The sequence below is a fragment of the Giraffa tippelskirchi genome, chromosome 14 (assembly GCF_054371585.1).
Source record: "Giraffa tippelskirchi isolate mGirTip1 chromosome 14, T2T-mGirTip1v1.2.pri, whole genome shotgun sequence".
Taxonomy (NCBI): Eukaryota; Metazoa; Chordata; class Mammalia; order Artiodactyla; family Giraffidae; genus Giraffa; species Giraffa tippelskirchi.
Window position 1 is genome coordinate 48,152,516 of NC_137288.1, and position 17,415 is coordinate 48,169,930.

Consider the following 17,415-nt stretch of genomic DNA (forward strand, 5'->3'; position numbering starts at 1 on the left):
ATTTCTTAATGAAACGTCTTCAACACTGGGACATTTGTAGGTCCTGGATGACATAAATGGTACAGCACACAGAACTATCCTTCATCATCTCTTCTCTTCTCCTCTAAACGTAGTTACCTAATATCTCTGGCACCATTTTAATATGGAGAAGGCCAGGTTGTACTTGGAACTTTCTGTTATTTGTGTAGATTTGTAATTTCACATCTAGATGAATTACTGTTTTTCTACCTGAAATTAATTGACATATAAATTCATGTACTTCCAGAGTTTAGAAAAGACAGCAATCTTTTAGGGGAAGTGCTGTGTTAAGGGAAAAGAGATGAGAAGGGTTAGAAAACAGTAGCTCTTTTGCTTTTTCTAGAAATTAAAAGATCCAGAGTGTTTATGTGAGTAGAGGAACAACCTAGGTAATAAGAAGGTGCTTTGTAGGAAAAAATGAACTGAGGAGGTTGAAGAGAGTTCTTCTGTACCTTTTGTTTTTCTAGGTCAGTCAAGATGGGAGATCTTTAAACAGAGAACTTCAAGAAATCACAAGCCATGATCTGACCCCAAGTACTGCTGCTGAAAATCAGAGAGTAACCCGGTAATGGAAAGGGCAAGCCCAGTGGAAGTGTAGTTAATCTTTTTGGCAGTTCAGTTCAGTCATTCAGTTATGTCTGACTCTTTGCAACCCCATGGACTGTAGTACGCCAGGCTTCCCTGTCCATCACCAGCTCCTAGAGCTTGCTCAAACTCATGTCCATTGGGTCGGTGATGCCATCCAACCATCTCATTCTCTGTTATCCCCTTCTCCTGCCTTCAATCTTTTCCAGCATCAGGGTCTTTCCCAAGGAGTCAGTTATTTGCATAAGGTGGCCAAAGTATTAGAACTTCAGCTTCAGCATCAGTCCTTCCAATGAATATTCAGGACTGATTTCCTTTAGGATTGGCTGGTTTGGTCTCCTTGCAGTCCAAGGGACTCTCAAGAGTCTTCTCCAACACCATAGTTCAAAAGCATCAATTCTTTGATGTTCAGTTTTCTTTATGGTCCTGCTCTCATATCCATATATGACTACTGGGAAAACCATAGCTTTGACTAGATGGACCCTTGTTGGCAAAGTAATATCTCTGCTTTTTAATACGCTGTCTAGGTTGGTCATAACTTTTCTCTCAAGAAGCAAGTGTTTTTTAATTTCATAGCTGAAGTCACCATCTGCAGTGATTTTGGAGTCCAAGAAAACAAAGTCTGTCATTGTTTCCACTGTTTCCCTATCTATTTGCTATGAAATGATGGAACTGGATGCCATGATCTTAGTTTTTTGAATGTTGAGTTTTCAGCCAGCTTTTTCACTCTCCTCTTTCACTTTCATGAAGAGGCTCTTTAGTTCCTCTTCGCTTTCTGCCATAAGGGTGGTGTCATCTGTATATCTGAGATTGTTGATATTCCTCCCGGCAATCTTGTCCCATTACTTCATGGGAAATAGATGGGGAAACAGTGGAAACAGTGTCAGACTTTATTTTTTGGGTCTCCAAAATCACTGCAGATGGTGATTGCAGCCATGAAATTAAAAGGCACTTACTCCTTGGAAGGAAAGTTATGACCAACCTAGACAGCATATTAAAAAGTAGAGACATTACTTTGCCAATGAAGGTCCATCAAGTCAAGGCTATGGTTTTTCCAGTAGTCATGTATGAATGTGAGAGTTGGACTGTGAAGAAAGCTGAGCGCCGAAGAATCGATGCTTTTAAACTGTGGTGTTGGAGAAAATTCTTGAGAGTCCCTTGGACTGCAAGGAGATCCAACCAGTCCATCCTAAAGGAGATCAATCCTGGGTGTTCATTGGAAGGACTGATGTTGAAGCTGAAACTCCAATACTTTGGCCACCTCATGCGAAGAGTTGACTCATTGGAAAAGACCCTGATGCTGGGAAGGATTGAGGGCAGGAGGAGAAGGGGACGACAGAGGATGAGATGGTTGGATGGCATCACTAACTCAATGGACATGGGTTTGGGTAAACCCCGGGAGTTGGTTATGGATAGGGAGGCCTGGCGTGCTGCGATTCATGGGGTTGCAAAGAGTCAGACACAACTGAGCGACTGAAATGAACTGAACTGTGCTTCATCCAGCCCGCCCAGCATTTCATCTGATATACTATGCGTATAAATTAAACAAACAGGATGACAATATACAGCCTTGACGTACTCTTTTCCCAATTTGGAGCAGTTTTGGCAGTTACTTTCAAAGTAAGAATGAATCAGGTATTTTATCTGAGATTGATAGTGAGTCATCTTTGAAGAAGAAGCCTACTCGAACTCTGGAAATTTGGAACCACCTTACAGTAAATGGTATCTCATTAATATTTATATTTAACAAAAAGCAACTATGACAACTCAATTATATTTTTGCTTTTCTATTATTGTGTGTGTGTGTGTGCTGAGTCATGTCCAACTCTTTACGATCCTGTGGACTGTAGCCTGCTAGGCTCCTCTGTCCATGGAATTTTCCAGGCAAGAATACTGTACTGGGTTGCCATTTCCTACTCCAGGGCATCTTCCCAACCCAGGGATCAAACCATTATTATTAATAGTAGAGAATGATGTAAGCAGGTTCGACAGTGAACATATTGGTGTTTATCAAGTACCATTCAAAGGAGAGAACTTGTCTGGTAGACACAAACGGTTTTGGTTGCCTGTATTTTGGTACATATCATGGGCTGAGTTCCCTGAGAAAAAGACTCTGAGTTGAAGAGGAACATACAGGAACATTCGAGAAGCAGAACTGGGCAGAGGGAGAGGTTGAACTGTGATGCTCAGTAGAGGTCTCAGCCAGTTCTCTGGAGAGTTCTGAACCTGGGATGATTCTTGAGAGTTGTCCTGAGGTGAACCAGGGACCAGGTCAATACACTTCCATGTCAATCAGTTGTCAGAGCCTAGCCATTCCAGGAAGGGGGTATGACCGTGGGTGAGACAGCTCTCTTCAGCAGAGGCAGGTCTACCTACATAGGTGTCTGAGAGCTGAGGACTTCTGCTTTCAGCACTCACAGAGGCTAGGGGTAAGTCTTGCATTCCTATGGGGGTCTGGGTAGCATATCCTAGCAGTCACCACAGTCCATCCCTTGGGCCGTTTTCATCCATTTCTTAGTGTTAGTTCTGGAAGCAATTCCTCTAGGATTCCAGTGGGCCTTTTTCCTCCCTAATGTAAACTTAAAAAAGAAAGGTAATTTGACAAGCAATTTCCTTGTACTTACAGAAAGTCTTAGGACCACTGTTGGTATTCATCATCACCCTCCTTTACTCTCCATTCTCAATTCCTACCAGCCTTCAGTGATCTCTTTGCTGGTCTTAGTGGCTTTACTTGCTACCATGACCCAGACATTCATTCCTAACGGGTCTAAGCCCTTGGCATAAGGAACCTATAGTGCCCAGGGGGAAGCTAGAGCTTGCTGTTCAAGGCAACTCCTGCTGTGTCCATTGGAGGTACTAGGACCTGTGAAACCACAAAGCCCCAAATTATGATGCCATAAAATATAGATTCCCAAAATGGGACTCTGGGAGTAATGGTACGTGGGGCCACTCCTGATTCTACTTCTTAGTTCTCAGACCCATATATTCTACCCACTATGGACAGAGTACTCATGGAAACATCATTGATTTAAAATATGTATCGTATCATGGAGCATGGCTCTTGGCTGGTAGTTTTTCTGAGTTGGGACCTCAGCTTTCAATACGCTGTTCTGTCATCCCGTTGGCCTCTCAGCTTCTGGGTATTTCTGTACATTAAATAGGCACAGTGGTAAAAAAATCCTCCTTCCAAGCAGGAGACACGGATTCCATTCCTGGGTTGGGAAGGAAATAGCAATACTCTTGCTTGGAAATCCCATGAACAGAGGAACCTGGCAGGCTACAGTCCATGGGGCTGCAAAGAGTCAGACACCACTGAGCAACTGAGCACAGGGCAGGAAAAGTTGTCAGCTTTTCATTAGGATCAGAGCAGGAAAAGGCTATGCAGCAGATCTGGGCTGCAGTTCAAGCAACCTGGCTCATGAGACCAGGTATCTCAACAGACCCTCTGGTGATAGGGGTTTCAGTAATGAAAAATTATATCATGTGCAATTTATGGCAAGAGCCAATAAGGAGAGGGCTTCCCAGGTGGCATTAGTGGTAAAGAACCTGCCTTCCAATGCAGGAGACCAAGAGGAAGCAGGTTTGATCCCTGGGTGGAGAAGATCCCCTGGAGGAGGGCATGGCACCCTACTCCAGTATTCTTGACTGGAGAATCCCAAGGACAGAGGAGCCTCACAGGCTAAAGTCCATGGGGTTGCAGAGCTGGATATGACTGAAACTACTTACCATGCATGAACATATGTACCAGTAGGAGAATCATAACACAGTTTCATAGGGTTCTTGGGCATCATACTTGTAACAGAATTACACACCTTTGAAAAATGGTTCCTGGCATATTTCTGCGCCCTGGCAGAAATGGAGTGTAGGACCATTGGACATCATCTATCCATAGCATGGGTTTGTTGCTGGGGAATAGCAGTTCCTAGCCCTCTGCATCTCAGTGCACCCATATGGCTGATTCTCATCCTTGGACTCCTAGTTGAAGCTATATGTGCCACTTCTTGGTGTACCTTCTTCATGGTCTCCCTCTTTTCCCATTTTGAAGCTGGGTGTTAATGCCTGTGTTAATCTGGAAGCCACACAGAAGATGGTGGAGACTCTGTCCATCAGATTCTGTCATTCTTTTTCCAAGTCAAAGGATGAGAACCCTACCACCAATCAGGATTATCCATTTCAAACTCTAGGTAAGTAAAAGCTACTCATTACTCATTGTGCAAAGCCATTGACATAAGGGGTTCATCCTTTACAGTACCTAGTGCTTCCTTATCGAATACAGCTCACTTGTTCTCCACCAATGGCATATGAAAACGCCCTTCCTTATTCCTTTCAGTCTCACTGGGGCATCCATAGTGCTTAAAAAAGTGCCAGTTCTGTAGCAGGTAAATGGTAGGTGTCTCATTGTTCTTTGATCTTGCAATTCTTTGAGTGCTAGTAAATTTGACATGGTGACTGACTACTTGTATTTTTTCTTAGCCAGAGATCTGTGACTTTGAAAATTCCTGGAAGACTGAAAAAAAATCTAGGTTTTAAAAGTTCTCCTACATGCATATTTATGAACACTTGGAGATACTATCTTTTAGCCAAAAAAAAAAAAAAAAAACCAACTAGGCTGAATTAGCAGAAATATGAGAATAACTTGAATATAGTTTATTTGGAGCTGCCAACAGCCTCTCAGCGGGCATGTGAGCCAATTTGATGGGGTGTGTATGAGGAGAAGGAAAAAAAAACCCTCAATGGAAGTCATTCAATTGTTTTAATGAGTCTTGAATCCAGTGGACTAAGTGAAAATTCATCTGATTTAATTGAGTGACACTAATTGGTGAGAAAAAGGCAATCAAATAGGCTGTGCATTGTAATTATTCAAAATTCTTTTTTTACTCCCTAATTTACCTCTGATGTTTTACCCTTATTGTTTAGTGATCTGTGGTCAGATTCTAAAAATAGTTTAGTATGTATTGGAATATATCACAACAGACTAGAGAATGTTCTATATGCGTGGACTTGCCTTTATGTTTTTACCTCAAAGGTTGAGATACTTTGTTCTTTGAGTCGGATCACTGAACACAGAAATAGCCTGTGATGCATTATTATGTTTGTAGCTAAAAATCTAAGTTCACAAGAGGATGAGGTGGTTTGCAGAGGTTATAGAAGGAGAAGAGAAGGGAAGGTTTATAGGAAGACTTGGACTGATTTGGAAGAAGCAGGAGGGAAATATGGACTTCTACGAGACTGAAGATGTGATTCTCCCAGATGGGCCCTGTGAGTCCAGAAGCAGTGAGGACCCAAGCCCATTTTCATGGGTAATTGTGAGGCAGCAAGATTCCAAAGAGAAGACTGCCTGGTACAAAGGAGAGGGCCTGACCTCAGGCTTGGAGTGTCCAGCTTTATGTACATCTCTCTACCTTTGGCAGAGCATACAAGCCACAATAAGTTTCTGTATCCTAAGGGACCATGTAATCCATGACAGTGGATGACAATTGATGAAGGCAGCAAGACAGATGACCTCCCCATGACCCCGGAGGACGGGGCATCCCTCACCAGGCTGCAGGATGGGGACCGAGCCAGAAATTAAGTTTATTTATTAAAAAATTGATTATTTTGCACACCTGGATCAGTGGACAGAGATTAATGTCCACTCTCTGCACATTTCCTGGGGCCAAACATCTCAGATCATTATGTGCTCATGAGGAGCCATAGCTTTATTTAATTGCATTTGTTCATTCTCTGTAATTGGATAATATTTCCTATGAGCACACATTTAAATAATTATTCAACTAAAACAGAGTTGGCCTGGTGAAGGGGCTTTGAAATCAGAAGACTCCAGTAATATATGATCCCTCAGCACGAGGTTTAGATTTGAATTTCATCATGACTTAGCAGAAATCTGAGCAGATGTATTGTGTATTTCTAACTGTGGGTGGAGTTATGTGCAGAAAATGCTTCTTCCAATCATGAAAAGTAGCACAAGGTGTTATCGAGCTCCTTTCATAGAACACTAGGTCCTAATTTTAGAAGAGGACCTTAGAGTTTCCCCCTGTATTTCTTTCTTTGCTTAAAGGTATCTGAGATTTTAGTCTTTGTATTAAACTTTGAGTTACCTTGAAAAGTAGAAGTTAGTGGAATGTTCCTGGGAATAGAAACTGTGGCTGGCCCTCGCTTCAAGGACAAAGTCTTGATTTCAGAAGGGTGGACTCTTTGTCCTAGGAGAACGGACTTTCCCACTAAGGTGATGTACTTGTTTGGTTTGTGTTGAGACCTGGAGCCACAATAGTGATGCCTGAGCTCCTGCACTGGGATCTGAGTGACTGCTCATTTCCCATATATGTAGTTGGTTTTGGTTTCCCTGATGGCTCAGTGGTAAAAACCCGCCTGCCAGTGCAGGAGATGCAAGACACATGCGTTTGATCCCTGGGTCAGAAAGATCCTCTGGAGAAGCAAATGGCAGTCCTCTCCAGTATTCTTGCCTGTTTCCGTGGACAGAGGAGCCTGGCAGGCTACAGTCCATGGGGATGCAAAGAGTCATCATGAATGACTGAGCACACACAAACAGTTGGTTTTGGTTAGTATTTAGAAATTGATTTCACTATTGTGGATCACATTGCAGGGCAGGAGAAGTCAATCCCTCATTTGTTCCCCATCAACAGTCTGCAACATTTCACAGTCGTGGTTGGCATCACTGTTGTTTGTGGGAGAGAGTGGCTAAAACACCTGCATGATTTCTGTCCATTGAGACTTTCAGCTGCTTGCAAGCCTACCTTGACAAGGTCCTTCTCCTCACCTCTTGGACCACCTTTACGTGGGACTTCTGCTGTCATTGGTTTTGTTGGGTCATGGTTATGCTGGGTGCATGAAGCCCTGCTGCAGTTCATCTTGGAGGGTTTTCCTTACATGTGTGAACTGTGGTTCCTTCACTTAACCCACAGCACCTACAAGGGCGTCATCCACCTTCTGTGTAGGTTCTGCTCAGAAGGTTTGATGTAGCACACCCGGGCTTGTTGGTATAGCTCTGAAAGGACATCAGCATGTCTTATGCTTATTTTCTGAGTCTTACAAAGGCCACTTCTAAGATAGGCATGGGTCTGTGTGTTTATCTTTGTGCAGGGGAGTGTGGGAGTTTTGTGAATTATCGCTGTGAACAGCACTCACAATGGCTTAAGCTTGTATTTGCGTCTGTTGTGAAATGAAGGATTTTGAATATATCCAAGCTGGAGTCTCCAACCTCTGGGATCTAGTGCCTGATGATCTGAGGTGGAGTTAATATAATAATAATAGAAATAAAGTGCACAATAAATGTAATGCACTCGAATCATCCTGAGACCAACCCCCCTCCCCTGGTCTGTGGACAACCTGTCTTCCACGAAACTGGTCCCTGGTGCTGAAAAGGTTGGGGAGTGTTGTCCAAGGACCTGGACTGATTTAGAGCAGCCTTAAGCCTCTACTTTAGTGATGGAGCTGGCATTTCTTAAGAAAAGACAATCAGTCTTGCTCCAGAACCTGAAACCAGAGTCATCATCTTGGGACTTCACAGGGACCTCTGTCTCTTTTATTTTCTGTTTTCTTTGACCTGTGGATTAAGATAAAACAGATGTTCAGTCTTAATTTCATTCATTGACTTGGTAGATAACATCACAAAGCAAGGGATTCAGTAATACTTCAGATCCCACTTTTAAAAAAGGAGCTGGTCAGTGAGAATGAAGCCCCTGATTCTGAGGTAACAGTGTTGGGGAGACACATAGGAGCAGGGAGGGATAGGGTTAGGGAGAGGAGGAGAGGAGTTAGGACAGACTACGGACTGCTCAGGAAACAAACTAACCTTGCAGTCTCAGTGGGTTAATGCAGTGAAGAATCATTTCCTGATCATGCATTATGTGTTGCAGAGCCTGATGCTATATAGGGCAGTTCTGTTCTGTCCTAAGCAGCAAGTTAAGAATCCCACCTGCTGCTTTTGAGCATTTCTGTGTATTAACACATGGATTCCATCGCACAGTGACAGAGAAAGACAGAGCCAGGGAATTGAGTGGAAGCTTCTCCCTGCCTTTACCTGGAAGGGACTCGTGGTACCTCTACATAGAGTTCACTGGCCAGAATTACTCACTGACCTGACTTCCCAAGTGGTAAAGAACCCGTCTGCCAAGGCAGGAGACACAAGAGATGTGAGTTCAATCCCTGGATTGGGAAGATCCCTTGGTGGAGGGCACAGCAACCCACTGTAGTATACTTGCCTGGAGAATCCCATGAACAGAGCAGCCTGGTGGGCTACAGTGAGTGGGGCCGCACAGAGTTGGACACAACTGAAGCAACTTAGCACACACATTCACCGACCCTGCCTAATGGCAAGGAGGCTGGGCAGAGTAGTTTCCCAGGAATGAGAGTAGACCCTGATACTTGTGACCTATCGGTCACAAGTGATGCTTACCCAGTGGACCATACATGATAAAAGGACTGAGGCTCGTGTCTGGAGGTGGGGCTGCTGTGACTGGCATTTCCCCACATGTTTCTCCTTTTGTCCCCAGGAGGGACCATACTGCCAGTTTAGCATTGCCAACACGTGATGCATACCTTGTAAGGGTGATCAGCTACACTTCTCCCTGAGAGTTTCTGCTGCGGGGCTCACGTTGAGAGAGTAGGGAGCAGGGGAAAGCCAGGAACAGTTGGCGCCATTCTTCTTTGTCTCCTGAACCCAGTAAGCTCTTTTCCTATTCCAGAGACTCATTAAAAGTACCCAGTTGCTTAGATCGGTGTGGGGGGATATGTAGGATTTTGAGAGGCTGCTGCTGGTTCTTCCATCTCATTTAGGAGCCATCTGGAAGAGGCCTTAAGGCCAAGGCAGATGTACTGTTTCCCTAGTGTCTGAGAGCTATCCCTAGGGACCATGCGTGTGCATGCACCCAAACATATACACACATACAGACACACACACACAAATACACAGACACACATACAGACACACATACACACAGGTACAGACACAGACATACACACACACACATACACACACAGACACACATATAGACACACATACACATACACACAGATCACACACACACACAAATACACAGATATACATACAGACACATACACTGATGCACACACATGCAACCACACACACAGACACACACAGACACACAAATACACACATACACACATACACACACAGACACACCTACAGACACAGATGCACACACTTACACACATACACAGAGACAGATACACACGTACACACAAATACATAAACACACATACAGACACACACACAGACACATACACACACAAATACACAGACACACATGCACTCACACACATGCATATACACACACATACAGATACAAACAGACACATACACACGCAAATACACAGACACACATGCAGACCCACACATGCGTATACACACACAGACACACATACAAACAGACACACAAATACACACAGACACACACACAGACATAGACACACACATAGGGAGACTATAAATCACTTCTCTCATTGGTGCTAAATTAACTTTTAAGATTTTTGAACTCCTGAACCAGCTGAGATCAGGATCCTGAGTGGCAAGAGGCTGAGCCCTGTTCTTGGCTTTGATAAGTACAAATTGCATTTTTTGTGAGAATTAATGCATGAATTAATAGAGGCATTGGTGGTTCTTAAATGCTGGCCTGTGGACTGGCTGAATCAGAATCACCTGGGACATCTGGTTAAATACATATTCCCAGACCTCAGCTCAAACCTGCTGAATTGGAATCCCTGGAGGGAGGCACAGGAGTTTTTCCTTGAGTGAGCTCTCTAGGTCATTTAGATGCTCAGGCAAGTCTTAGAATCTCTGCTGCTGTGGAAAGAGCACAGAGAGTTTCAGTATCTGCTCCCTGGGTTCCAATCTTGCTCTGATATTGCTGTGTGGACTAGATAAGTTGCTCAACATTCCTTTTTTAAAAATCCTACCTTTTTAAAAAACTTATTTTATATTGAAGTATCAGTTCTGTTAAGTTGCTCAGTCATGTCTGACTCTTTGCGACCCCATGGACTTCAGCATGCCAGGCTTCCCTGTCCATCACCAACTCCCAGACCATGCTCAAACTCATGTCCATGGAGTCTGTAATGTCATCCAACCATCTCATGCTCTGTCATCTCCCTCTCCTTCTGCCTTCAATCTTTCCCAGCATCAGGGTCTTTCCTAATGAGTCAGTTTTTCAAATGAGGTGGCCAAAGTATTGGAGCTTCAGCTTCAACATCAATCCTTCCAATGAATATTCAGGGCTGATTTCCTTTATGATTGATGGGTTGGATCTCCTTGCAGTCCAAGGGACTCTCAAGAGTCTTCTCCAACACCACAGTTCAAAAGCATCAATTCTTTGGTGCTCAGCTTTCTTTATGGTCCTACTCTCACATCCATACATGACTACCAGAAAAACCATAGCTTTGACTAGAAGGACCTTTGTTGGCAGAGTAATATCTCTACTTTTTAATATGCTGTCTAGGTTGGTCATAACTTTTCTTCCAAGGAGCAAGAGTCTTTTAATTTCATGGCTGCGGTTACCATCTGCAATAATAAAATAAATAAAATAAAGTCTGTCACGGTTTCCATTGTTTTCCCATCTATTTGCCATGAAGTGATAGAACCAGATGCCATGATCTTAGATTTTTGAATGTTTTGAGTTTTCACTCAGCTTTTTCACTCTCTTCTTTCACTTTCATCAAGAGGCTCTTTAGTTCTTCTTCACTTTCTGCCATAAGGGTGGTGTCATCTGCATATCTGAGGTTATTGCTATTTCTCCCAGCAATCTTGGTTACAGCTTGGGCTTCACCCAGTCTGGGATTTTGCATGATATACTCTGCATATAAGTTAAATAAGCAGGATGACAATATATAGCCTTTATGTACTCCTTTTCCAATTTGGAGCCAGTCTGTTGTTCCATGTCCAGTTCTAACTGTTGCTTCTTGACCTGCATACGATTTCTCAGGAGGCAGGTCATGTGTTCTGATATTCCCATCTCTTGAAGAATTTTCCACGGTTTGTTGTGATCCACACAGTCAAAGGCTTTAGCATAGTCAATAAAGCAGAAGTAGATGTTTTTCTGGAATTCTCTTGTTTTCTCTTTGATCCAACGGATGTTGGCAATTTGATCTCTGGTTCCTCTGCCTTTTCTAAATCCAGCTTGAACATCTGGAAGTTCTCGGTTCATGTGCTGTTGAAGCCTCATTTGGAGAATTTTGAGATTTACTTTGCAAACATCTGAGATGAGAGTAATTGTGTGGTAGTTTGAACATTCTTTGGCATTGCCTTTCTTTGGGATTGGAATGAAAACTGACCTTTTCCAGTCCTGTAGCCACTGCTGAGTTTGCCAAATTTGTTGTCATATTGTGCAGAACTTTCACACCATCATCTTTCAGGATTTGAAATAGCTCAGCTGGAATCCCATCACCTCCACTAGCTTTGTTTGTAGTGATGCTTCCTAAGGCCCACTTGACTCTGCATTCCAGGATGTCTGGCTCTAGGTGAGTAATCACACCATCGTGGTTATCTGGGTCATTATGATCTTTTTTGTATAGTTCTTCTGTGTAGTTTTGCACCCTCTTCTTAATATCTTCTGCTTCTATTAGGTCCATACCATTTCTGTTCTTTATTGTGCCCATTTTTGCATGAAATGTTCCCTTGGTATTTCTAACTTTCTTGAAGAGATCTCTAGTCTTTCCCATTGTATTGTTTTCCCTATTTCTTTGCACTGATCAGTTAGGAAGACTTTGAATATTGAATATATTGAATATTGAATATATTGAGGTATAGCCAGTAACAGTGTTGTGATAGTTTAGATGGACAGCAAAGGAAGTCAGCCATAAATATACATATATCCATTCTCCCCCAAACTCCCCTCCCATCCAGGCTGCCACAGAACAGTGTATGGAGTTCCCTGTGCTATACAGTGGAATCTTGTTGGTTATCCATTTTCAGTATAATAGTGGACTCCCTCAACATTTCTGGCCTCAGTTTTGTCATCTTCATGATTGGACTGGACCTAATTTTTCAAATTAAATATTACCCAGAGCCTCAATATACAAAGCAGGTGAAAATATTAATAGGATGGCTCAGGTGGAAGCAATGGTCAATTTATCCTTTACTTTCCAACATGGCCCCTAAAATCTACCAAGTGTATTAGTAACTCAGTTGTGTCCAACTCGTTGTGACCCTGCAGACTGTAGCCTGCCAGATTCCTCTGTCCATGGAGTTCTCCAGGCACGAATACTGGAGTGAGTTGCCACCTCTTTCTCCAGGGGATCAGGAAGATCCTGACCTGGGGATCGAAGACATAAGCGATGTTCAATCCCTAGGTTGGGAAAATACCCTGAAGGAAGGAATGGCAACCCACTCCAGTATTCTTGCCTGGAAAATCCCATGGACAGAGGACCCTGGTGGGCTATGGTCCATATGGTAGCAAAGAGTCAGACACGACTGAAGCAACTTAGTACACACAGCGCAGATCCTACAGAATCTGAATTTAGCACATTATTTAGCAGTTTTATTTTAAAGATAAAGTCATTACTTCCAGCGTCAACCATACTGATAGCTACCATGTGACTTGTGTGTGTGTGCTAAGTTGCTCAGTAGTTTCTTAACATTTTCACCCCTAAATATTTTAGCACATAATTCCCAAGAACAAAGACATTCTAATGTACAACCACATAGCGTTCTAACATTTAGCAATAACAAAATTTAGGAAAGTTAATATTAATATTATCAAGTATTCAATCCATAGTTTGCCAATTGTTATCCACTTTTGATAGTGATATTGCTGAGTTTTCATATTCATTTTCAAACTTAAATGTGATAGCTCCGTGTGCTGTACTGTGCTTAGTCATTCAGTCATATCTGACTCTTTGTGACCCCATGGACTGTAGCCCACCAGGCTCCTCTATTCATGGCAATTCTGAATACTGGAGTGTGTTGTCTTACTCTCCTTCAGGGGACCTTCCCAACCTAGGGATAGAACCCAGGTCTCCCGCATTGCAGATGGATTCTTTACCATCTGAGCCACCAGGGAAGCCCAAGAATACTGGAATGGGTGGCCTATCCCTTCTGCAGGGGAACTTCCTGAGCCAGGAATTGAACCGGGGTTTCCTGCATTGCAGATGGATTCTTTACCAGCTGAACTACCAGGGAAGCCCTTGAAAACTCCATAGTAGTAGCATTAATAAAGTGCCATAGAGTGCTTCATCTATACATTCATTCATTCATTCAACATTGTTAAATAACAATACTTAAGGATGTAAAAAAGGAATTTCGAAGAGTTTATTTAAAGCATCACTCACCTTGAAGGTCTCAATGCAGTGGTGCCCATAGAAGTAGGCAGAAAATCACGAATAGCAGGATGTGTTATGATAGAGAGAACCACAGCATAATAAAAAATGAATGGGCATCATTCATAGAAACAGGGAAACCAGGAGAAGGATATTATTTGTGAATGCTAAATTAGAACATGTTTTGGTAGAATGCAACACAGATGGAGACTTCCTGTGGATACTTGGATCTGTAGAGGGATTAAGGTTAGAGCCATAGCTTGGGAGATGTCAGAATACAGCTGAGATCTTGGAGGGAACACATTTTTAAATGGGGAGAATATAAAAAATTAAGGACAGAGAATTGGAAGGAAGATGAAGATCCAGAAAGCCCCAACACCTAACTACTTTTTCCATCAATATTTTTGTGAGGTTATTTATTAGAGGACTAGGTCATTGCATTCATGTTTTGGAGTGCCTGAAAACTCTGTGATCCATCTTCTGCCTTGGATAGAGGATTTGAGGAAAACAGTCCACATGCAAGTTTAAATAGAGAGTTAAAAATTCACACTGGCCCTTTTTCTGTTGAAATGCTGATATGAATCACAATTATTTGAGGAGTTCTTTGCTGAAAATAGGTAACATCCTATAGACTTGCTTCTAACTATTAATTGAACTGCTGGCATGTTTATGCTCTGAGACCTTGTCTAGAACTATTAAGATTCGCGCATTGAAAAGCAATAAGACCAGTTCAACGTAGGAGATAATCAATTTTTCATGCTCATTATCATCTAGATGAGTCTCCTACAATGGAAAGTTGCAGGCCGAGGTATGTGGATGTTGAGGACACCTCATTCCTCTAGGTAGCTTAGGGGAAGACTTACCCAATCCAGGCGGAAATACAAAGATCTTAAATTTCACAGTAAAAGAGAAAAGCAAAGGAAATTTGTGAAAGCAAGAGACAAGGAACCAATACAATTTATTGCTAGAAAACTTTTCAGTTTTATCAAGTCAATATTTTTATAGTTGCTGAACTTCAGTCTTTGTGTGACTTCTCACTGTCCTGAAAAGAAAAGGTTTCAAAGCTTAAGTATTTTATTAAATCTTTTGTATTTTGACACCATTTGGAACCATTTTAACAGCTCATATTGACTGAAGAAAAATAAAGCACCTCATGTCTCTCCTAAAAATTAGAAGAAAAACAGGGACCCAGTTATACTGGATGTTAGGGGACTGGACAAATATTGAGCCTTTACCTGCATAACTAGTGAGGAACCTTAGAGATTGGATTATTAGGAGAGGAGAGAATCTTATGATTCTGGACTTTCATCAGTTTACTAACATTTCCTAAATCTTACATTTATAATGGGAACATCCCAATCATTTCCCCTTCTTTTATTCCAAAATGTTTAAGGAAGATGTTAACACTGGGCAGCCCCCTAAAGAGAAGATTTACAAAGCTATTCCATGTGTGCTCTGCCCTGTCTGACTCTTTGTGACCCCGTGGACTGTAGCCCACCAGGCTCCTCTGTCCATGTGATTCTCCAGCCAAGAACACTAGAGTGGGTTGCCATTTCCTTCTCCAGGGGATCTTCCCCACCCATGGATCAAACTGGGATCTCTAGTCGCTTCTGCGTTGGCAGGCAGATTCATTTTTTTAAAAAAATTAATTTATTTTTAATTGAAGGATAATTGCTTTACAGAATTGTGTTGTTTTCTGCCAAACATCAACATGAATCAGCTATAGGTATACCTATCTCTTCCCTCTTGAACCTCCCTCCCATCTCCCTTTACCACTGTGCCACCTGGGAAGCCCACTCCGTAGTTGTGCTTTATTCTTATTTTTAAAACGGCTTTTGGCCTTTGGCTTGGCTACCAGGCCTGCTTGAACTCATTCTGCCTCTGTTGAACCCGTGCTGCCCTGTCTCCCTGAGATTCCCCAGCAAAGTGTATGTGCTTGTGGTGCTCAGACATGTGCACTCATAGCAGATACATGTGCCCATGCAAGGAAACAGTGGCAGAAGAAATGACCATTTAGTAACAGGAGGACTGACATGGGACAACCTAGAAACACTGCAGCCTTCTCCTAGTATCAGATTGCATTTTTTAAAATATAGAAACTATTCTTTTCACCACAAAAGCCTCTGGCAGTGATCAGCGTGATTTCCAGGACTGTACATAGCACCAGAAGAGCTCCAACTAATGTGCCCAGCTTCAATTTCAGCGTAGCTCATTAGAACAACAATGCAAACCAGCTGTCCCCTGGTGTTTGGCGAAGAAAGAGCCAATTAACTGGCCATCGTCCACCTGGTTCCAGATTTCGCCATCTCCTTATGAGCCCGTATGAGCAGCCAGTTTGCATGAATTCTAGTCATCAAATGCAAACCAGGGGGTGGGGAGAAGGGGTAAATGGATATTCTATAATCTGTTATGGGGGGAAAAGGTGAAAGGCCATCTAGTGCTTGAATATCTGGAAAGACAGCAATGAATTAATTTAGCAAGGTATCGATTTTATAAAACTGTTTCTTATTTTGTGTATGTTAATTTGAAGACTAGAAGTGCATTGTTTCTGCAGATGCAAATATAGAACCATTTTGTAATGCACTTGTTTGGATTTTTTTCTTTGGTGATAGTGACATTTAAAGTGGGAACCACACAACTATATTGTCATTCACCATGTACCTATATTGGAATATTTCAGTTTCACTGGAATTTATCAGTAAGGCTTTCCTTTTTGGATATATCAAAGTGTGATGAACTCAGAAATAAAAGCAGTAATTGGAGCCCTTAAGTCATTATTATTTTATCTTTTGGAGTAAATCATGTAATTGGTGTCTGACATTTAGTCCCTGGAATAAAACATCTAATGATATGGCTCCTGGAATTGTTACTGTTACGGGTCTACATGTATCTGAAGTAATACTACATTGTCAAAAGAGCCATCAATAAGACAACCATTTCTCAGCCCTGAAGACTGAAAAACCTGTTGTATTACACTTTCCAATCTCTTCAAAATCACATTTAAAAAATCCATTTTGTTGCAAGATGACCAATCTCATCTGATTTATAAGCCTTGGCCTCAGAGGAAATATGGAATGCCTGGAGCTGAAGTCAGAGAACAAATGTGCCGGCTGGAAACAGACACTTCCTGCATTTCGAGCAGTTTCCGAGATGTCCTCGGGCAAGTGTCAGTTTACAATGTGTAAGTCATGTGGCAGAGGACCATCTACTAGGCAGCCTGAGCACGATGCTTATTTTCCATTAAGAGTTCATATTTACATAGACTTACCCTTTCCATCTGGTCAAGAAAGCATATACGCAGATGATTACTTTCTAGAAATTCCCTTTCTTACCATCCATTTCACACTTGAAAAAAAAGTGTGGAATTCTCACTCTCACACAGATAATATTAAAATGGTCTCATTTCAAATGGAGTTTTTCACCTTCGCCTCTTTCCTCATTCTCGGTAATGTTGCGATACATTTTAGAAAAATGACAAGATGACTCTAATCTAGAAGGTGCAGCCTGAAATGCGCAAGATGGAGT